Below are 20,001 nucleotides of genomic sequence, written 5' to 3' on the forward strand. Positions count from 1 at the left end.
CTTTTTGATCTTCTTTTTTTTTTTTTCTTCTTCTTTTTGTAAAGCAAACAATAACCCGCAATAATGGATGAGTGTATCCAGCAGATCCAATCAATTACAAGGGGGATGAAAGGCATCTCTGTTTCTGATGAAAGCACGGAGACAAGCGCTCCTCCACCGCTAATGGCTGCCGGAGACGGCTAAAGATGTGACGTTGAGCCATTTCGGCATACAAATGTCTGTCGCCCACTTCGACACACACACACACACACACACACACACACACACAGAGGCTGTCTTCATGCCAGCATATTGCAGGTCTGGGCCTCGCAGACAGACGCAGGGGTCACAGCCTCACAGCTTGCTACGAGCCTAATTGACGCCCAGCAGCTTCGGCAAGTAAACACACTCGTGACAATGTCTTCATGCAGTCGTCGCTTTCCGAACCCCCAACGTTAAAAAAAAACAAAACAAAAAAAAAAAAAGCATAATCTGCTCAGGAACACAGTTTATTTATTTATTGCACTGCGTCATACAGCTGCTTGCTTCAGTTGTGTCGAGACTTCTTTTTTGGCGCCGATCACATTTAGCGGGAATTATAGAAAGCAAGTTGGCTCACATGCGCTTTACTGATGCGAGTATTTCTCTGTCCGTTCCAAAAATTTGCATAACACCTGCCATTCTTTAGTGAAGACGCGTTTAAGCACGAGCGCCATCAGCATAGTCGCTGACGATTTCAGCTTAAAAAAAAATAATAATAAAGGATTTTATTTTCTCTTGTAAAGGTTCAGTCCACAACAAATTCAACTGGCTGCGCCTCCTCTGAAAGTGGGGAGAAAAACTCACACAGAAAACGTGCAAAGGTTTGTTCATGTAACTGATGCAAATGTCGGTTATATTTATCGTCACTGTTTTATGGTAGACTTAAGTTCATTCAAAGGGCCTTTTTGTATTTTCTTTTTTTTTTTTGTACTTAAATTGGGGAAAAAAAGGCTTTTAAAACTCCACTTAGATCAGGGGTGTCACACACACACACTTGAGCTCAGGGGTCGTGAACAGCCTCATTTAATCCGAGTGGGTAAAATAATGCCATAATAACATCTCAATTTCAACTTTAAAGCTTTGCAGAGTGATGAAAATGTCAATATTTTCACAAAAAACAAACAATTATTCTGGAAAATTCCAACAATCTCAACATAAAGGAAATTTTAAAGAGACATTCTGGTGTAAAACACAGTAAAAAGGCCTTTAAAATAAAAATTCATGCAGTTTTTGCTCTTCTTTTATGAGCAGGGTCACTGTTCATGTCAGAACTAAAAGCAGGGAGCCCACAAATCTGGAACAGGAAGTCTTGAATGCGATCATACCTGGGAGGGAAGAACAGGTTCAAACATGAAAAGAACACTTCGGCGTACAGCTGGACTGAGGAACACCCTGCGGGGAGAGAATCAGAGGCAATCTATACGCTGTTCGATTGTACAGAGGAGCTCCAGACGACTGCCGTCATACCAGCCGCTCATAAAGCCTCATCTGCGACGAGGAGCGTCATGTCGTCCCGCTAAAGCAAACGATTCTTTAACTCATCCAAACGAAGCAAGTCAATCAGAATCAGCCTTCTGCGATGAAGCCACGCCCCCTGGTCCGGTACTTAGCCTGATGAAGCCCGGCCGTTAGACAGTGATTAAAGCCGTTTACATTCCTCGTTCATTCATTGATCTACATTTAGCGCTAATGCGATTTCTGCTGGTGGAGCGGCTTCGTAACGGGGGGGGGGGGGGGGGGCTGGCGCAAAGCCGGGCGCAGCCACGCCGCCGCGGTGTCACGCCGCTGACAGGCACGTGGGCGAGGAGCAATTACAGGACAAAAGAAAAGCAACAAGAAGTCGAAAGGATGAACTGCAGGAAACCAGCGGCGACGTCTGCTGCAGCGATTTCTCCCGCGCACGTCAACAAAATATATAAATCTTACTTTGTGACTTTTCTTGGCCTCGAATAATTAAACTTAAAATTGGTGTCTGCAGTTCTGAAACTGCTCCATATGTGTTTTTTTTTTTTTTCCCCAGCCTTGGCTGGGACGCACGCCGAATGGCGTCGAAGAAGCTTGTGTGGGTGAAAAAACCTGGAAGTTTAATGTTGGGATGCTGCCGCTGCAGCTCAGTGACACACTGAAGGAAAAATGCACAAACTTCACACAAAGACAACTGGAACTGACGTTAACGAAGATGAGGATTATTTCGGGGATTTTTAAGCGCTGGGGACAGAGAGACACCGGAGAGACGTGGAGGAGAGACGAGACCGGCGGGAATCTCTTCGGCAAGCATGACGATCCAAAGCAAACTGTGATTTTAAAGCAGAACGTGTCCTGTGTTTACTCCCTCTGAACTGAAAACACGTCGAGAATATATAAAACGCGGAGACGCCTCATGCGTTTGTGTGAAGACTTTGACCTCTGACCTCTGTTTCGCTCCGCTGAGAAAACTTGAGCAAAAAGTGAGTCAGGCTGGAAACTCAGACGTGGCGTGACGCCTTCCTCCAGTCGCTTCAGTAAATGAAGGTAATATAAGGGATTGAAATAGACTCAGTGAAAATGATTTAAGTGAAGAGAACGTCAACGAAGAAAGGAAGAAAGAAACGTCCGTATATCTGAAAAGAGATGATTTTTCTATAGTTCTTGGGAGAATAAAGTGTGATGTGACAGCTCCTCGTCTCGCCTCCGACGGCGTGACGTGAAGCTCTTCTCAAAGAGCAACTCGGGGAAAACATCGGCCGCCGAAACGAGCATCCCTCCTTCCTCGCGCACGTCAAAGGGCGCCGCGGGCCAATTCCTGCAGCCCGGGCGACGGGATTCAAACGAAGAGACGGAGGAAGTTCACCACCTCCGCCGACGCGTTCAGTGGAAGCCTGTCGCCGTGTTCTCTAGTGCCGACGTGACTGCCGGCCGGCCTTCGCCATTCGTAAAAGACACTGGGAGAATGTAGCGTGGCGGTTCCCTCCGAGCCGGACCTCCGCCACCTCCACGGGCACCACAGCTTGTGGAAGTTTCTCCACACTCGTTCCAGGCTGGCGTCTCCCACAAACCCGAGCCTGAGGGCGACCGATTTTTGAAGAAACAAAGCGAGCGCGCCATTTATTTCACTTGAGGAGGTTTCCTCACTCCCAGGTCGTTGGAGATAAATTATTTACTGAAGAATGAAAGAAAGAAAAAAAAAAAAAAAAAAAAATGAGGACGCCTTCTGTCCGACCGGTGTGATTGGAGGTTCTTCATCCTCCCGGAGGAGGGTTTGATTGGCCTCTCTGATTGGATCTTCGCGGGGTGAAGTGGGGCGAAGCGGCGACGCTGGAGAGACGCCTCGAGGGCGAGGAGGACGGCAGTCAAGCACATATTCAACGAGCCTGTGGCGCCACGGCGGCGGAATCGCTGCTGAGAGCCACAACAAACCGTCAACATGCAGGACGCCACGCCACGCGCACTCCCATCGGGAGCACAGCGTCAACAACATCCGACGCACTTGAACAAGCTGCAAGACGTTGTTTTTAAGCAGATATACTTTATTGAAAATAAATTTTAAGCATCAAATATGTAAAAGGGTCTCAGTTTTTGTTTTTTTTTAAACGCAAACACACACGGGAGCGTCAGCCGGCTGATTGCCACCAAGGTTTTTTTTTTTGTTGTTTTTTTTCCTCCTGGGCTTGTTTACAGTAATCACATGTTGTGGTTGATCCTTCGACGCACAGCTAATGGGAAGAAGCGTCCGGAGCAGCTAATCTTCATGCCGGGGAATTACCGGCCTGGCACGCTCCGTGCCCGTGAGTAATGGCGGCTCACTTTTGACCCCCGTTCCGGGGTAAAATACAGCGCCGAGGCATTACCGAGGACAGAGCTGTTTAACCTTTCCCATGGGGCGCCGGTTATTTGCCGCCATTAGGAAGAGATTTACTGTGCGTGTGCAAACAAAGTTCGCCAGCAGCGGCGGCGGCGGCGACACGGCACTGGGAAAAGCGAGAACGACTGCAACAAACGGGAGTTTTCTGATGGCCGGCTTGCATGTGCGCCGCAGAGGTAACGTTTTGCCTTCCAGAGCTTAATCTTCCTCCTGCCTCTCCATCTCTGCAGTATCCATTACCCTGCTCTGTGCGGTCCCTCCCCGAGATTACTTGGCTATCATCCATCTACATCCATCTCTCAGTCTCACCCTCTCCCTCACTTCGTTTGCCCCCCCCCCCCCCCCCCAATGTCTCCACTAATTGTATTAACAGAAACCTATCACTCAGGCATCAGCGGGTCATAAACGACTGCAGCCTCGCTTTGAACCGAGGAGGAGGAGGAGGAGGAGGAGGAGGAGGAGGAGGGGGGGTGCGGAGCAGAATCAGAAACAGGAGCGGAAAAATCATGGCCAGAAAGAAAAAAAGTAATTAAGGCGAGGGAGGAGAGGAAGACTGGAGACCCCACTCAATAAATCAGAGCTGCAGAGCAACCTGTCAATCTCCAGGCTCCTTTTATTGGTCACTGAGGATCAGCTAGTGTTAGTCACCAGGGTCTCTGTGTGTGATTGGACGGCTGAGTGGGCCGTGGGTGCATGTCTGTGTCTTTGTGTGTGTGCGTGCGCGTGTGTGTGTTTGCGTCTGGAAGGATTCCATCAATAACGCATGGATCGGGGCCACAGGCAGAGACAAGGAGTCATGCTGGAGACGGTGGGAGACATACAGAAGAGGGGCGAGCGAGGGAGGCAGGGTGAGAGAGGGAGATAACAAGTGAGGTATTCATGTTGGCTAATGAAAGAGAGAGAGAGAGAGAGAGAGGGAGAGAGAGAGAGAGAGACACGTCATTAGACAACCCAGTCCTTGCTAATGATCTTCATCTCCAGAAGCAGTGTGTGCATACCTGTGTGTGTGTGTGTGTGTGTGTGTGTGTGTGTGTGTGTGTGTGTGTGTGTGTGTGTGTGTGTGTGTGATGTGTGTGAGTGATGATTCATGATTCAAGGCCCCCCTGCCATCTATAACACCCACAGGCATTAAGATCATTATTGATGGCAGAACTCCTTGTGGTTTTTGAATCGTGTGTGTGTGTGTGTGTGTGTGTGTGTGTGTGTGTGTGTGTGTGTGTGTCTCTGCAATCTGCCACATATAGAAGTCGGGCACGCCGCCCCCGGGCCGCCACACCGGCACCATCAGGCTGAATGAAGACAGAATCAAGGGAAGCGCCGACTCCCTCCTCCACCCGGCTCAGCAGCCAATCAGCAGCCGCCGCTCCGCGGCGACGCAAGTGGTCCCGCGGGAATCCACCTCCATCCCTCCTCCTCATCCTCCCCCTGGTCCCGGTGGCTGCCGACGGAGCCGGAGACGCTCCGCCGGCTGCCTGATGCGTCGCACGCCGCCGTTCGGGTCAATGGGAGTTAAAGGCGCCTGCGGAGTTTCCCGCCAACACAATTAGTGATGTTTACGGGGAAGGACTCGCAGGAAAACGCTCTATCTGTAACCTTGATGCTTTAACACTGCTCTTGTGCTGGATCGGAGGACGGGGAAAAAGTGGTATAACGTCTGTAATAACTTCTGCAGCGTGCGTGTGTGAGTGTGTGAGTGTGTGTGTGTCAAGCAAATTAAAAAAACATATTCAAGAATCACAATCTGTTCATTTTCAACAATGAGGACAAAGAAATTAAATCATCCCAAAAAATGACATCAATGATGTTACATGTTTCTGAATGTTTTTCATTTATTTGTTGAAATAATCCCTGGTGCTTTCATGGAGATTGTCCACATTTTTTACATTTACAGAGCAAAAACACTGTTAAAATTATTGGAATATCCACCGAGTCGTCGTTCACAGGACGACGTTTTACCTGAAAGTGTGTCTCTGTTGCATTCAGGCTTTGCACAGCAACGTGTAGAAAACGCCTGTTTCCATGGAGACGGCAGAAGGGTTGGAGATAATGAAGTTTTCATGGACGTTTGTGAGCACAGATGAGCGAGTTGGTAGTTTTACAGGTGAAAAATCCCGAGTCCCAGGAGAACCTGGACTGGGAGTCGCGACACGCTGCGCTCTCTCTCATTTCCTCAGAGACACGGCATTTTCAAGAAGTTGTGTTTTCAGCACCGTCGCTGTGTAAACTCGCACCCGAGACACAATGAAAGTTTTGAGCTTGAAAAGTAAGTGTGCAAAAAAAAACAAACAAAAAAAAAACTGAGTGCACACTTCTGTGTTTATATCTGACAGGATTTTGTTTTCGCCGCTTCCTCGTCTGCCCCCGGTCGACGGCACATCCACAGAGCCGGGCTCAGGTCATGTTTTTCTGCGTCTGTTCGGCTTTTCGCAGAAGAAAAAGCCGGCGGGCAGCCGGGAGTCTCAAACGTGCGTGCGCACGAGGACCGTGCAATCCCGCGCACGGAGCGAGCGGCGTGATCGATCCGCCTCCTGGAGCTCTTTCATCCCCCGTGTCCGGGACAGTGTGACAAATATTCATGACCCGCCTGTCTGAAGGACATCCCGCAGGTCCAACCTGCGACAGATCAAGATAAGCAAACTTAAGAAACTGCTCATCAGCACTGCGCTCCCCAGCGGCGGCGGCGGCGGCCGACTCCACCAGGCGCCTTCAACAACACGGCTTTCAGGAAGTCGATACCAGCATTGATGAGCCGAGATTGAACCGCTGATCGCCGGGACGAGAGGGAAAGCTCCCGAACTGCAACTGGTTGGAGAGCAGATGTGCAGAAGTGCAAAGTGGAGAGCTGCATGTAATCCCACAAAGCAGCTAATTAGGACGCCGCAGACAAGCAGGGAACGAAAGCAGGACGATCCCAGTGACCGTGTTCTGACCTCGCAGCCTGGCGTTCCTCACTCAGATCCAGGAGGGACTCGAGCAACAAGTTCCACCGTCACGACGACTCCAGTGGATGAAGCGCGGGAGGACGTGGAGACGATCGGTATCGATTTTGGTATCGGTTCGACCCCTTAAAAACCAATCGCCTTCAGCTGGAAGAGTTTTTAAAGCTGCTGAAGGAAGTCCTGCGGCCCGCTGCAATAAAGACGTTGCAGCTGGAAGCCTCTTTGCTTCAAAGCCCGCTGGACGCCGCTGAATTATGAACCTGTCACTCATGGACAGTGTTCAGCAGGTCTTTGGAGGGTTTGTGTTAATTCTGTTTAGCAAAGTCATAATTCAACCTCGGGGAAGAGGAAAAAAAAAAAAAAAAAAATCATCTTTGTGTGGAAATCAATATTTCAGGCACATGACAGCAATTAAGTACGCATTTAAAATAAAGAGAGAAGGAATTCAATAACCGGCATCTGGGAATCAATCTGCTGCCTCCCATCAATCCATTCTCCCGCTAAACCAATGACGCTTGCTCGCAGTGCTCTGATCGTCCACAGGGGGCGCTCTACAGTCGGATTAAAGCCCCAGCCTCTCAGTGAAATTTGACCTTTGCGATAAACAACGAGCATCACTCTGGAGATTAAAGGGAGCAGACACACTGCGGAGGTTTGATTTTTGTTTTTGCCTCTTAGCCTGATTTATGGAGAAGACTTTGCGGATTAGGAAACAATAAAATTAAGATAAACGCTCACACACACACACACACACACACACACACACACACACAGACAGACACACACTCCTCGAGGAGTAGCTGCTTCGTGCCAGACGAAGGCAGCTTCTTCCTGGCAGGGCCTGGTGAAGTGACGGCGCCAGCGTCTCATCCCCGGACGCACGTGCAGCTCGGCAGCAGACCAGAACCATTATCACCTCCAGGCAGGGGGGGGGGGGCGGGAGCCGCGGGTTGAGCCCCGCTACAGTCAAATACCGCTTGACTCGCGGCCATTATCCCAAAGCCCGCTCACTCGCTCGCTCGCTCCTCGGCCGAGCGTCCGTCGCCTCCAGCGCCTGCGGACCCCGCGAGCTGGCGGCCTCTTCCCCCCGCGGCGTGCACGCACGGCCCGGGCGCGGATCGACCGAGCGAAGGGAATTACACACTTCTCCGTTCTAATTCAATTTGTAATTTAATCCTTTTCTGGATGTTGTTTGGATCCGGTCGCTCGGCTTAGTCCAGCAGCGTTACGACGCTCGGATTTCAGCGCGAAGCGGGAAAATGTATCGGAAGATTCGCACAGTGAAGCCGTTCGTCTCGTCTTCTGGTAACATCGCAGAGCATCAGAGCGTCTCTTTAATCCCGAACTGAAAAGAACTCTGCCAAGTGGCGCCAGGGCTAATTTCAGTGAATAACTCTGCAGTGTGTTGGCATACGATGCGGCAATCGGTAAACCTACAAACAAGCTAATGATCATTTTAAACCCACATTTACGTCAATGGCACCGGAATTTATCCGCACCTCATCATTTTTAGCAGTTAATTAACTAACTAACGACCTAGCCAGCTGCTCGTAGACCTTCTGTTTACTGTAATCCAACATCATACCGACGCAGGCCGAGACGCCGGCCTCTGAAAAGCCGCTTTCACATTTGGAAACAATGGCGAGATTAGCGCCGCCTGTCCGAGCTCCGGCGGCCGGCTGGACGGCCCCCCCAACACCCGGCTCGCTCAGCGACCGCTCCAGCTCAAGGACATCTGATCGACGCGGCGGCGGCGGCGGCGGCACGAGAAACTCTCACGGAAGAACACACACACACACACACACACACACACACACGCTGAACGGCACACAGAGCTGAATGGAACTCACAGGATGTGTCTGCACTGGCGCTCACCCGCATCTTTTCATGTCTTTCCTTCATTCATCAACATTAAGCGTGCGCTTTATATGTTGTCTGTAATCATTGTTCAGCGGAAAAAAAAAAAAAAAACACATCTTAATGGCTAAATCTCTTAGTTTTCACAGCCATCGCTCACTAATTTGTTTGCCCGCTGCAGGGAACGTCACGTTTTTCTTTCTTTCTTTATTTCTCACTGTAATGGAAAGTGGCTTGCTCGCTTCTGAATACACATTATTAAATGCTCGAGAGAGACGCCGGCTGCTTTATGGACGCGCCGCTCTCACGCGTTTGTCACGGCTCCTCGTCTATAGGCTTCTGCGTGTTTGTCAGAGGTTTGGTAAACGAAAGGGAAATGCCAGCGGTGTGTGAAGCGAACAATGTATTTATTATCCAGCCCTGTGGATAACACCCTTTCCCACGTGCCCCGGCATTCATTTATTGTTCAATCATTCATTCAATTAAGCCCTTTTCCAGCCTGCGCGTCTCTCTGGATGGCTCCTCTGGAGACGGCATTGCATCTGCTCTCCATCCTGAGTGGTGGAGGAGGGTTTTGTCATGCAGGCCTGGCTCAGATTGGCAGAGGAAGAGGAGGAGGAGGAAGAGGAGAGGGAGGAGGAGGAGGAGGAGGAGGGCTGAGTCACCATAAAACTTCATCTCAAGTATGTCAGAACTCAAATAAGCTCGTCAAAGCCTAATGGACGGGCGTCCGCCCCTCCTGGACGGCCCGAGAGGAGGTGATGTAAACGCATTAAGGTCAAGCCGGCGCCCGGAGAGCGTGACCCGCGGCGGCGTTACGCAGCGACGCGAATCAAAACCAACCAAAAAGAATAAATCTGATCCATCACAGCCTGTCTGACCTTGGCTGTAAGGATGTGCCCTGCTGCTGGCGGCAGATTAAACGCACACCTTTTAAAAAAAAAGAAGAAATGCCATAAATCCTCCCGGCCGTCTCCAGCGTCTATAGGGAGGTGGAGAGGGCGGCGCCGGGACGCCGGCCTCTTTAGCGCCACCTGAAGACATACGGGTGAGGTCAAACCAGGATTCTTAATGAGCCATCAGTGGAAAGACAGATGTATGTCTGGACGGCGTCAGTCTCCACGAAGCAGGCCGGGAGGCGGGAACTCCTCTGAGAACACCTGGAAAACCACAATCAGACCCTTCCCAGGACTTCTGTGTGAAATATGACACCTGGCGTTTCGGCCAATCAGTGTTACCGAAACAAACTTAGGTGTTATGAGATTAAGCACACGGGTATTACTAAAATTACTCTTTCAACTAATTTCGTTCGCAGTGTGTTGCGTTTTCTCATTATTCCTCCATTAAGCGTCACACTGCAGAGAACAGCCAGTCTTCCAATAACGAATAAGTAATTGTTGAAATAAATAAAGTTTCTCCCTCCTCAGCCCTCCCAGCGCCTGTAAGCCTCTCTCCGCAAAAAAATAAAGGATTATACCCTGTAGTCTTGACGGTGAACCGGTGGGATAAAAGATTAGCGCACAATACATGATCACAGCCACAGAGACAGTTACGGAGTGCCACCCAATTATCTCGGATATCTAGACTAAGGGGCTTTACGAGCAGAATCTCTTTTTAAAGTAAATAAAATCCACTTTCACACTGTGACAGCACTTCTTTTGGGATAATAACTGCTTATTTCTGAAAGTTTTTCAATACAGATTTGTTCTAAGGGGAGGCTGCAGAGGAAGCACTTTAATCCCCGGTCTGCGGGACGGCGAGGAGCCGTCACTGCAGCGGAGTTCGACCGCTCCAGAGCGCGGCGGAGCGTCTGCCGTGCGCCGTCTCTTTCAGAGCGAACCAACGCTGCAGAAACACGTGTTCGACATCCAACACCACTCACTGGGTTCAGGGGTTGGACTGGAAGGAGAGATTTATTTAATCTCCCCAAACGCCCCGGAGGGGGGGGGGGAAGGAAAAAAGAGAGAGGGGGAGGAGAGGGAGGAGAGCGGACTTGTTGCTTTCAGCCGTGCTTGTTTTCCACAGATTGACAGTTTATTTGTGGAGGCAGACTCCCGATTTCACTTTGTCCTTCACAAACCAAACGCCCTGAGGGAGTAGACAAAAGATAACGTTCCCTTACGCTGATAGCAAGAAAAAGAAAATACACAAAATTGAAAAAATAAAAAAATAAAAAGGCCAACTTTGCCATTGATAATTAGTCAGAAGGAAAAGGAAGTACGTCCAGGTCACAGCGAAAGCGTTGAATTCCCTGAACGTAATGGCTGCACTCGGGTCTGAATGTGCAGGTGAAGAGTGTAACGGGCATGGGAACCGCCCGTCTCTCAGGAGGAAGTGTTTAAACGTGACGCAGACCGCCGACGGCACCGAGGAAACGGCAATCCCCGCCGCACGCCGCCGCGAAGCGCCGGCTATTCACACCCTGCGCTTACATGAGCTGGTGCTGTTATTAAGGCTTTAGGGGGGAAAAAAAAACTACAAAAAAAAAACTAAACAAAAAAAGGAGCAAGGCAGAAAGAGAGATCAAGCCTGACAGAGACGGAGAGAGAGGGGTTGATGGAGTGAGCGCAGAGGAGGAGGAGTGCTATCAGTCGGTGAAATATACCCCACGCCACCGGCGGCCGGAGGAAAACATCACTGTTCTGGAGTGTCAAGTCGAGATGGACGATGAGGACATTTGCTCTGTGTGAGATCCACCGTGCGCGCGTGTGTGTGTGTGTGTGAGTGTGTTTGAGTGTGTGTGTGTGTGTGTGTGTGTGTGATGGAGAATGAATTCCTGTTTGATACATCACAGGGACAAAAGTAATGGCTCACTGTGAAATCACTGCAAGCTGCCCACTGTGTGTACTCTCATGTACTCAAACACACGCACGCACACACACACACACACACACACACACTATCGACATCATCACTGCTTGAAGATTGAAAAAAAAAAAAAAAAAAAAAAACACAACTGAAGAATGCGCTGGCCCTGGAGGCTCCAACAGTCTGCGAGGATATAGCCGTTATTTGCTCGTCTGGTATGGACCTTATGGTTCTCAAACAGCAGAAATAAAGCAGTGCATCATGGGATGGCTGCGCAACCTTTTTATTTCCGTCCGCTCCTTTCTTCTACGTCGCTCGGCGCACGCCAACCTGGCTCTCCGCGAACCACGGGGACGTTTTTGGGAGCTGGTGAGACATCGGAGCTGCTGACGCGAGAAAAATCGAGATTCCCTCCACGGCTCGGCTTCGCCGTGCACGCACACACGCACGCACGCACGCATACGCTAACACACGTTAAACAGCTCTTCTGAGTTTCATGCGAAAGACGATCAAAGATAAAATACTTTTGATTACATTTAGAAGGAAAGTTTCACTTAAGCGTCAGTGAAAACAATTTAACCGTCCAAATATATAGAAATGAATCCGTCACGTGCGCCTCGCTCTCCTACACGCCGGCACATCCGCTGCTGTGATCTCCTCAGGAGTCTTGACACGTTTCAATTAAAAGTAGAAAAAAAAAAAAAAAAAAAAAACATTTTCATCAAGAATTAAACTCAAATTAAGAGGTTGTCACGTTCGGGGGGGCGGCTTCCACAACTTCGATCGCAGACGCGTCACGTGCGGCTCGCGCGAGTTTATAAATATCCGTGGCGGCGTGGGAACGGAGGAGCGGGGCTGGGAGGGCGAGGAGGGCACGGAGGGCGAGGAGCAGGAGGAGGAGGAGGAGGAAACGAGGAGGAGCGATGGAGGAGTGGAGGGAAGGGCGAGCCAAGTAAGCACTTTCCTCTCCATTTTTCATCAGGCAAGCCAAATTAGGCCAGGCTCGTCCCCCTCCCTCTCTCTCTCTCTCTCTCTCTCTCTCTCTCTCTCTCTCTCTCTCTCTCTCTTTTTGTGCGAGCATCTGTTCCAGCATTCCCGACACGTCCGCTCTCTCTCGGAAACCCAAGGCGCGAGGCGGCGGCGGCGGCGGCGGCGCTCCGAACACCCTTCTCAGCATCCTGCCTTTTCGCCGCCTCTGATTTATGAGTCGCCGGGCGCCGTCCATCACACGGCGACGCAGGGAAGCGTGGTGTTTTCTCTGCGTGCGCGTGTGTGTGTGTGTGTGTGTGTGTGTGTGTGTGTGTGTGTGTGAACGCCGCCCCTCCCTCTCTCTGCTGTTGAGGGTGTCTCTGTCATCTTGGTGAGCCGTTTCATTCGCCGACCCGCCGACTCCCGGTGACCTCTGGCCTCCCACACTGAGCGCCGTTTGTACGAGAACTAACTGGAAGCTGACCTCCGGAGGGCAGGAAACACCGAAAACTGAGAGGCCGTTTCTTTATTTGCTCGGGTTTGCTGCAGGTTAAAATGCTGGAATAAAGATGAAGGAGGATAATTTGGGATGTGAAAGAGAAAATCAATTAAAGACGCAGCTCAATAAAGCCGGCGGAACACTTTGATCATTTCTTGGTCGGAACAGCTGGTCACACCGGAGACTTCAGAGAATCTTTTCTTAACTAACATTGCTCCTGCAGCGACGTCTCCTCACAGAGCATCACCGGCCGTGTGAGTGGAGATGCTAAAGTATGCAAGAACAATATTAATACAGACATCAAGCCGCCTTCAGGTGACAACTGGAGATAAACTGATTTAAAGCCAAATACAGTGAAAGTCCCCCCAAAAAAACTCTCCTCGCTGTTTCATCATGCATTTTTCGCAACCTCACGCTGACAGCATGGCTTTGTGACTCATGCTGGTTTTCTTAATTTTCGCAGCGAAGTCGCCCCGGTGACGCCGCAGGCCGGACTGGTCAGTCGGTCGGCGACGGCTCCTCGATTACCTGCTTCAGTAATCGGGCGGCGGCGCTTTCATCACTCATTACAGACACGTCACGCACAACGCGAGCTCAAAGTGCGCTCGTCTTCCCGCCGCTTCCCGCCACCCAGACGCCCGACTTCATCGGCTCGAGCCTTCCTGAAAAGGTCATTGTGCAGCGGCGTGACGGTAGGAGTCACCTGAGTGGTTCTGACGTAGAACGACTGTCTGCGGCTGGATGGAAATGCGAGGTGACACTTCAGACGGGGAGCTTCAGCATTCCGTTTTCTTGGAAACAAAACTTTGATTGATGATGAAAACACACACACACACACACGCACGCACAAAAACAAAAAAAAAAAAAAACTGCATTGCTCCTGCTAATTAATCCCTTAATATGACAAGTTGTTTAATTTGTTATTCTACTTCTGTCAGAGGTGCATGTTCGGAATCGAGCTCTGATTACGGTGCTGTCATGTTCTGCGCTGCGCCGGGACGCCGCCCCCATCCGGCGAGAACAATGCAATTACCCAAATGAAGGAGGAACGCCTCAACTGGCAGGTTACTCCCCTCAATTACCAGCAGGCTTTCCAGCTGACACCTGGGAAATAAGATAAGCAGGTAAATGTGCTTAGACTAAGTGCTAACAACAAGGCACTCTTGGTGATGACTGAATGCCACTGCGGGCCCTGGGAACCGAGGGGGGGGGGGGGGGGGGGGTCGAGGGAGGGGGGCGCTGGCAGCCACCGCCGAGGTCTTCTGCCAATGTCGACTGCATGCAGCCAGCATGGCTTCTTAGGTTGAGGCAAATGCAAATCAGAGGGGAAAGAAATGGAAACACACACACACACACACACGCGCATGCACGCACACCGACCCTGTCCTCCTGCTTTTTTAGCAAGGGCGCAATCAATTAGGGGCAATATGAAATGATTCTTTAATAATGCATGGGAGAGACCTCAGCGCTGCTATTAATAACCGTGAGGAGCGCCTGATTACACAGATGACCAGAGAGGTGTGAGGACTGATGAGCGGGAGCCTTTCAGGACGCCGCCGCCGCCGCCGCCGCCGCCGCCGCCGCCGCTTCTCCCGCATCGCCAGTGAACTTCGCTAATTGGGATTTTCATCCTGAGACGAGGGCGGCGTCCAAACCCAAAAGCAGCCAATTGAAACGGAGCGAGCCCCGGCCTCATCGACGCCGGCCGAGACCGACTGCACGCTCGCCCGGGCGTCCAAATAAAACAAGTGACACAAAAACTTCCAGTCTCACCTCGAAATGAAATCATCTGAACCGACTCAAATTCAAACAAATGGCAGCTCAAGCAGAAAAAGAAGTGTTTCTCTCAACAAAGGGCGCCGTATTATTATAATAAGGGGGGAAAAAAAGAAGCGTAAGAAAAGGTGCTTTTCATTTTCTCTCTGAAGCAGCTTCGCTTTATGAAAAAGGTTTGACTATCTCCATTGATTTCATCCTTTTTTCTTTTTTTTTTTCCTCCCCTCCTTCATAATGCGGCGGCAGTAAAAACCCTTTCTGCGGAGTCCATTCATTTAGCTGATGGCTAAACTCCAACGATTGTGGGCGCTGGAGTTTTAGAAACATGTCTGAAAGTTCTGCAAATATCCGGCCACCTCTCACTTTTGGAGCCGAGAGACTTGGGAGTGTGTCGCTTAAATTCCCAACGTGGCGGGAGTCGCTAACCGATCCCTGAAATGTTGAACGAAGCAAATAGATTCATTTCACTCTGCACGCAGTTCAGGGCCGCCGAGTCGATCGAGTTGACTGAAGGGTTACATCCTCGTATAGAATTAGTAGCGACACAGTTTAGAAGCACTGGTTTACTGGAATCCCTCTGCAGTCCGTTTCAGACACTCGTCCATCTTTTGTGTTGGCAGCAGACAGATTTCAGCTTCTGGTTTTTGGTTTTCAGTTAAATTCAGGTGGTGATCCATTAGCCAGTCCGTCCGGAAACGCAAGAGGCCAAGAGTTTCCGCTCAAAGCGAGCCATCTGGTTCCGGCAAACACATTTATTTCTTTCTTTTGATGTCTTTCATCATCTTAACCACCTTGCCTTAACGAATTTCCTTCAGCCCTGTGAACTTCCTGGTGTCTGAACGGTGCTCGGTAAACATTTGTCTTGCTTCGACAGTACTGACGTTGATGTCGATTTATTCTTTTCTCATAATCTCGATGTGTGTATCTATTTATGTCAAACTAATGTCTAACATTCAAATTTGTATAAATTCTTTTTCTTTTTTGTGTGCCTGGATGTTGTGTGTTTTTTTTTGGCATGCCTGACATGAATTACTGATACTACTACACATAATAATAATAGTAATAATAATAATGACAACATTAAAAGTAGTATCGCACAGCGTGGGATTTCTGTCAGTACTGGGGTCCGTTTCACGAACCCTGAGCTCGTCTCTGAGTTCTCAGAACAGCTGTTTTCACTTAGTTTGCAGCTATAAAAAGGCAGCGTCAACGGAGCCCGGATTCGATGAGTCGCCATGGCAACGGGGAAGCCGGGGGGGTCGCCGGCATCCTGACCACGAGAGCTGGACATCTCAATGCGCTCATACGGCGAGCTGCAGTGGAACGCCACCGCGGCCACACTGCTGCTCGGGTCCTTCGCATTCATGAAGACACTGCAGGGGAAAACTGCAAGAATGCTTCGAGTGAATAATGCCACACTCAGACATAAACATCTTCTCATCCACATCATCTTCATAATTACATATAAAATGATCATGCTCTGCATCTTCAGCACTGCACAAAAGACTCCCATTTGAGAAGAGAAGCGGCGCAACACGTTACTCGCCGCGGCGTGAGAGCATGAGTACGGCTGGTCATGTTGAAAATGTGAAGACGCGTTAGGCTGTGTGAGCAGATGATGGACTGTGACGTCAAACTGTGCTGCTCAAAATGACGATTGTCTGGGAATGTACAGTTCAAAACCGAGTCCCCGCTCATATCAGCTCCTCTGCATCTTCATCCACGGATCCTCGTCACAGGAAGACGCCGGGTTAGTGAAAGACGTCGTCCTCTCCTGAGCCGAACGGACTTCAGGTGTAGTTTTACTGACGGATTGATTTTTTTTGTTTAAATACCAGAAGCTGAACTCGACAGCTGACCGAACGATATCAGATTCCGCCGTTGCTGAAAGAAGGTAGAGACGGAGAGAAACTCTCCCACTGCCCGGACCAGGTGAGGCTCATGGAGTCTGTTACTACGGCAACTGATGGAGATGTGACGCTGCTTCTCTTTGTGAAACAGGTTACAGCTCCCCGTCTGTCGCCGGGTTGGCTGATCTCCCACCGTCCAACTGAGAACTCCGACTTTCTCCACATTTCAGTGTTTTCCCTAAAGCTGCTTTGTGAAACGCCTGCTGTCCTCATCGGCTTTAGTGTAGTGTGTGTGTGTGTGTGAGAAAGAGAGAGAGAGAGAGAGAGAGAGAGCTTTACAGGCTTTCTATGAATATGACTGGCAAAAATGAAGACGAGGAAGACTCCTGTCTTCATTTGACTCATTTCATGAATATCTAGTAATTCATCAACTTTGTGACGAGAGGCTAAAGTGATTAATCGTCTTGTTCAACTGTGATATTGACGCGCTCTCGATGCAGCTTCATCCTGGTAAATATTATTGTAGAGTAAATCAGCCCAGTCTGTGCTGATCATGAAGCTGTTCATTCGGTGTATATAACACAGCTTTGAGCTCATACGACCCGGTCAAAGAACCGTCCCTCATTATTCCTGCAAAGTCCGGGTGAACCGCTGTCCAGGCGCCGGAGCGATGCTGCTCCCGTGTCAGGTGACTGGTGGGGGGGGGGTCGCGGAGTTCGTTGGTATGAACGTGATAATAGACGTCAGATCTCCATCTTGTGAAACTGTCTGACATCGCATTAGCGCCGAGGTGCCGCACGCCTCCCGTTGACCCCGGCGCCTCGTCACGTCGTGAGAAATCAGCGGCGTGATGAACGCCTCGTGTTCGTGGTCGCCGCAGGTCCGGGCGGGAGGGGGACGCGTCGCATGTGTTTCCAAACGGCAGAGAGTGTTTAAAACCGAGCAGCTCTCTGCCGCCTCTCTTCGAGTCGCCGTTCTGTTCTTGGAAATCCTTCCCCCCCTCTCGTCTGCCTGAAGGACGAGGATCTGGTGCGTCACCCGGCTCCGAGCTGCCTGACATGTGCTAATGCCTCTGCTTTCACCTGTGAACGCCTACGAGTAAACACACATCATTTTCTCCCGGAATGCCCCGCAGGAACTTTTTTTTTTTTTTTTTTTTCTTAACACCTCCAGAAAACAAGCTGCAAAAACATTTGACGAGCGCGCTCGCTCTCCAGTGAAGGTCGACTTTAAAAGCCGGCCTCCTTAATCAGCGGTGTGGTGAGGGGCACGGCGTGAGTCACTACATCAAAGATCTTCACTTCTGAAGCATTACTTCCACAGGCCTCCCGGCTTACCCAGCATCCCCCTCACCCAGCCTGAACGGACGGAGCAGTCAGCGCAAACATTCTCCTGTTGATTTCTATTCAGGTTTCCGGTCAAGCGGGAATGTTCTGACGGAACGCGACGGACGTCTCTGACACCGGTCAATAAGCGCCGTGTTCAATATTTCGACAGGATGTGTCTGATCGCTGTGAGATGCTATTGTTAGCGGCGGCGGCGGCGGCTGCACCCGCTGAGCCCCGGGTTCCCGAGGAGACCGAGTTCTCATGACTTCCAGGCTGATCCGAACGCAGAGAGGCTGAGTCAGAGCTCAGAGGGAAGTCTTATCAGGAAGCTGCTGCACAGCTCGATTCACGACGTGCACGGCGCGGCGCCGGCCACGCGCGCAGCATTCGTATATACTCCTGCAAGGTAAATACTGTTGCAGATGGTATTGGTACCACAATGCACCTGGAGCCGGGGAAGGCCAGCGGAGCGCTGAGGTTCACAGGCTGCTGAGGCTCGGGGTCCTGGTGAAGACACTTCACCTTCATGGGACTATTCGCCACTTCAGAAGACTGTAAGTGCTTTACACTGCTGGAGACATTCATCCATTCACACACACACACACACACACACACACACCAACGGCTACGATTCAGCGTCAGATGGAGACGGTGCCGTGTTTAGACGGAATCAAGCACTGACTGCGCATTAATATCAGCGAGAAAGTAAACGGTCTTGAGCGAGGTCTGCTGGAGCGGTGAACACACTCACTGTCGCTACGGCGACGGCGACGGCCGCGGTGCGAGACGCTCAACCCGAGGACGAAGCTGGGATCAGTCCACTTACTTCCTCAGGCAGCACTTTAATAGTTCTCTGAGGTTCAGTGAAGGCACCAGGTCCAGAAAAAAGTTAGGAGCCCGCAGCTTGTCAGTCACACTGTTGCCGTGGCAACAGTGAGACCCAGAGGTGAGCTGACCTGTGATTGGCTGAGAGCAGAAGAGAGGAGGGCTTCCCGATGACCGGCTTTAATCGGCGGATCTCTCCAGCTCCTGGTCCGAATCAACCACCACAAGACAAACGGCGGAACGGAGAGAACGACGCCACGAGGAAGGAGTGTGTGTTCACGGTTCAGGAGTCTCTCGAGTGTCTCAGCTTTGTATTCCGTTCCAGGAGAAACTATTGTGATGGAAATTTCTCATGTCTGCTTTGCCATGGAAACATGAAGCTCAGCTGGTCCCTGCTGGTGTTGTTCTGATCTAAAATATCAGTTCCATATATGAAAAAACTATTTACACACACACACAATAACAAATGTTTATAAATGATCTCAGTCAAACAGTCAGGAAGAAGCTGACAAGTGAACAATGTTGATGGAAGTATTGAATATCGCCGCTTTAGATCTAAAAAAAAAAAAGCACATCAAGTGAATCATTTGTGCTCCTTCTCTGTTTTGACAGTCAGACTGAGCAGTCCTGTTTAAACCCAACACACTGAGTGAAGATGCTGAAACTGTCTTCAGTGGTCGCAGACGTTATATCTCAGCTCATGTCACTGTTCTGCTTTGACAATCAGGCGACCGCGTGCTGAATGCCGGTGCCGGCAGCTCATGCGGTGGTTTGCACAGATCAATAAATCAATATTATCAGAGGCCTGCGCGGCCGTGACGCTCCATCACCGCCGCTGGACGTACGATCAGCGGTAATAAACCGATAAACCGCGTTCCAGCGATACAGAATGTGGTTTTACACTGCCACCGCCAACCATCATGTAACTGAGATGCATTATTTAAAGAGCTCCCATTAGAACCGACTGAAGCTCGTCATTTCAGCTCGTGTGTTTAAGCCATAAACATTCATGACCTCATCTTAAAAGACAGAAACATGAGGCGCCTCGTGCAGCGGATCTGAAGAGGCGAACAGGTTTTACAGGAAGCGCGGCTCCCCTCCTTGTGCCGCCGTTAATGAAGTGATCAGTAAAATGCTCTCCGACGATGTAACCCGCTCCAAATAATGTTCCACCTTGCAATAAGGCGGCGGATTGGAATGATTGCCCTGCCATTCAGCGGGACTGCCTCCCCGCAACGCCGGCGCCGGTCATTACGGCGGAGCCCCACGCGCTCGCGAATAAACGACG

This window comes from Salarias fasciatus (assembly GCF_902148845.1).
Source record: "Salarias fasciatus chromosome 23 unlocalized genomic scaffold, fSalaFa1.1 super_scaffold_20, whole genome shotgun sequence".
In the NCBI taxonomy this organism is placed as follows: domain Eukaryota; kingdom Metazoa; phylum Chordata; class Actinopteri; order Blenniiformes; family Blenniidae; genus Salarias; species Salarias fasciatus.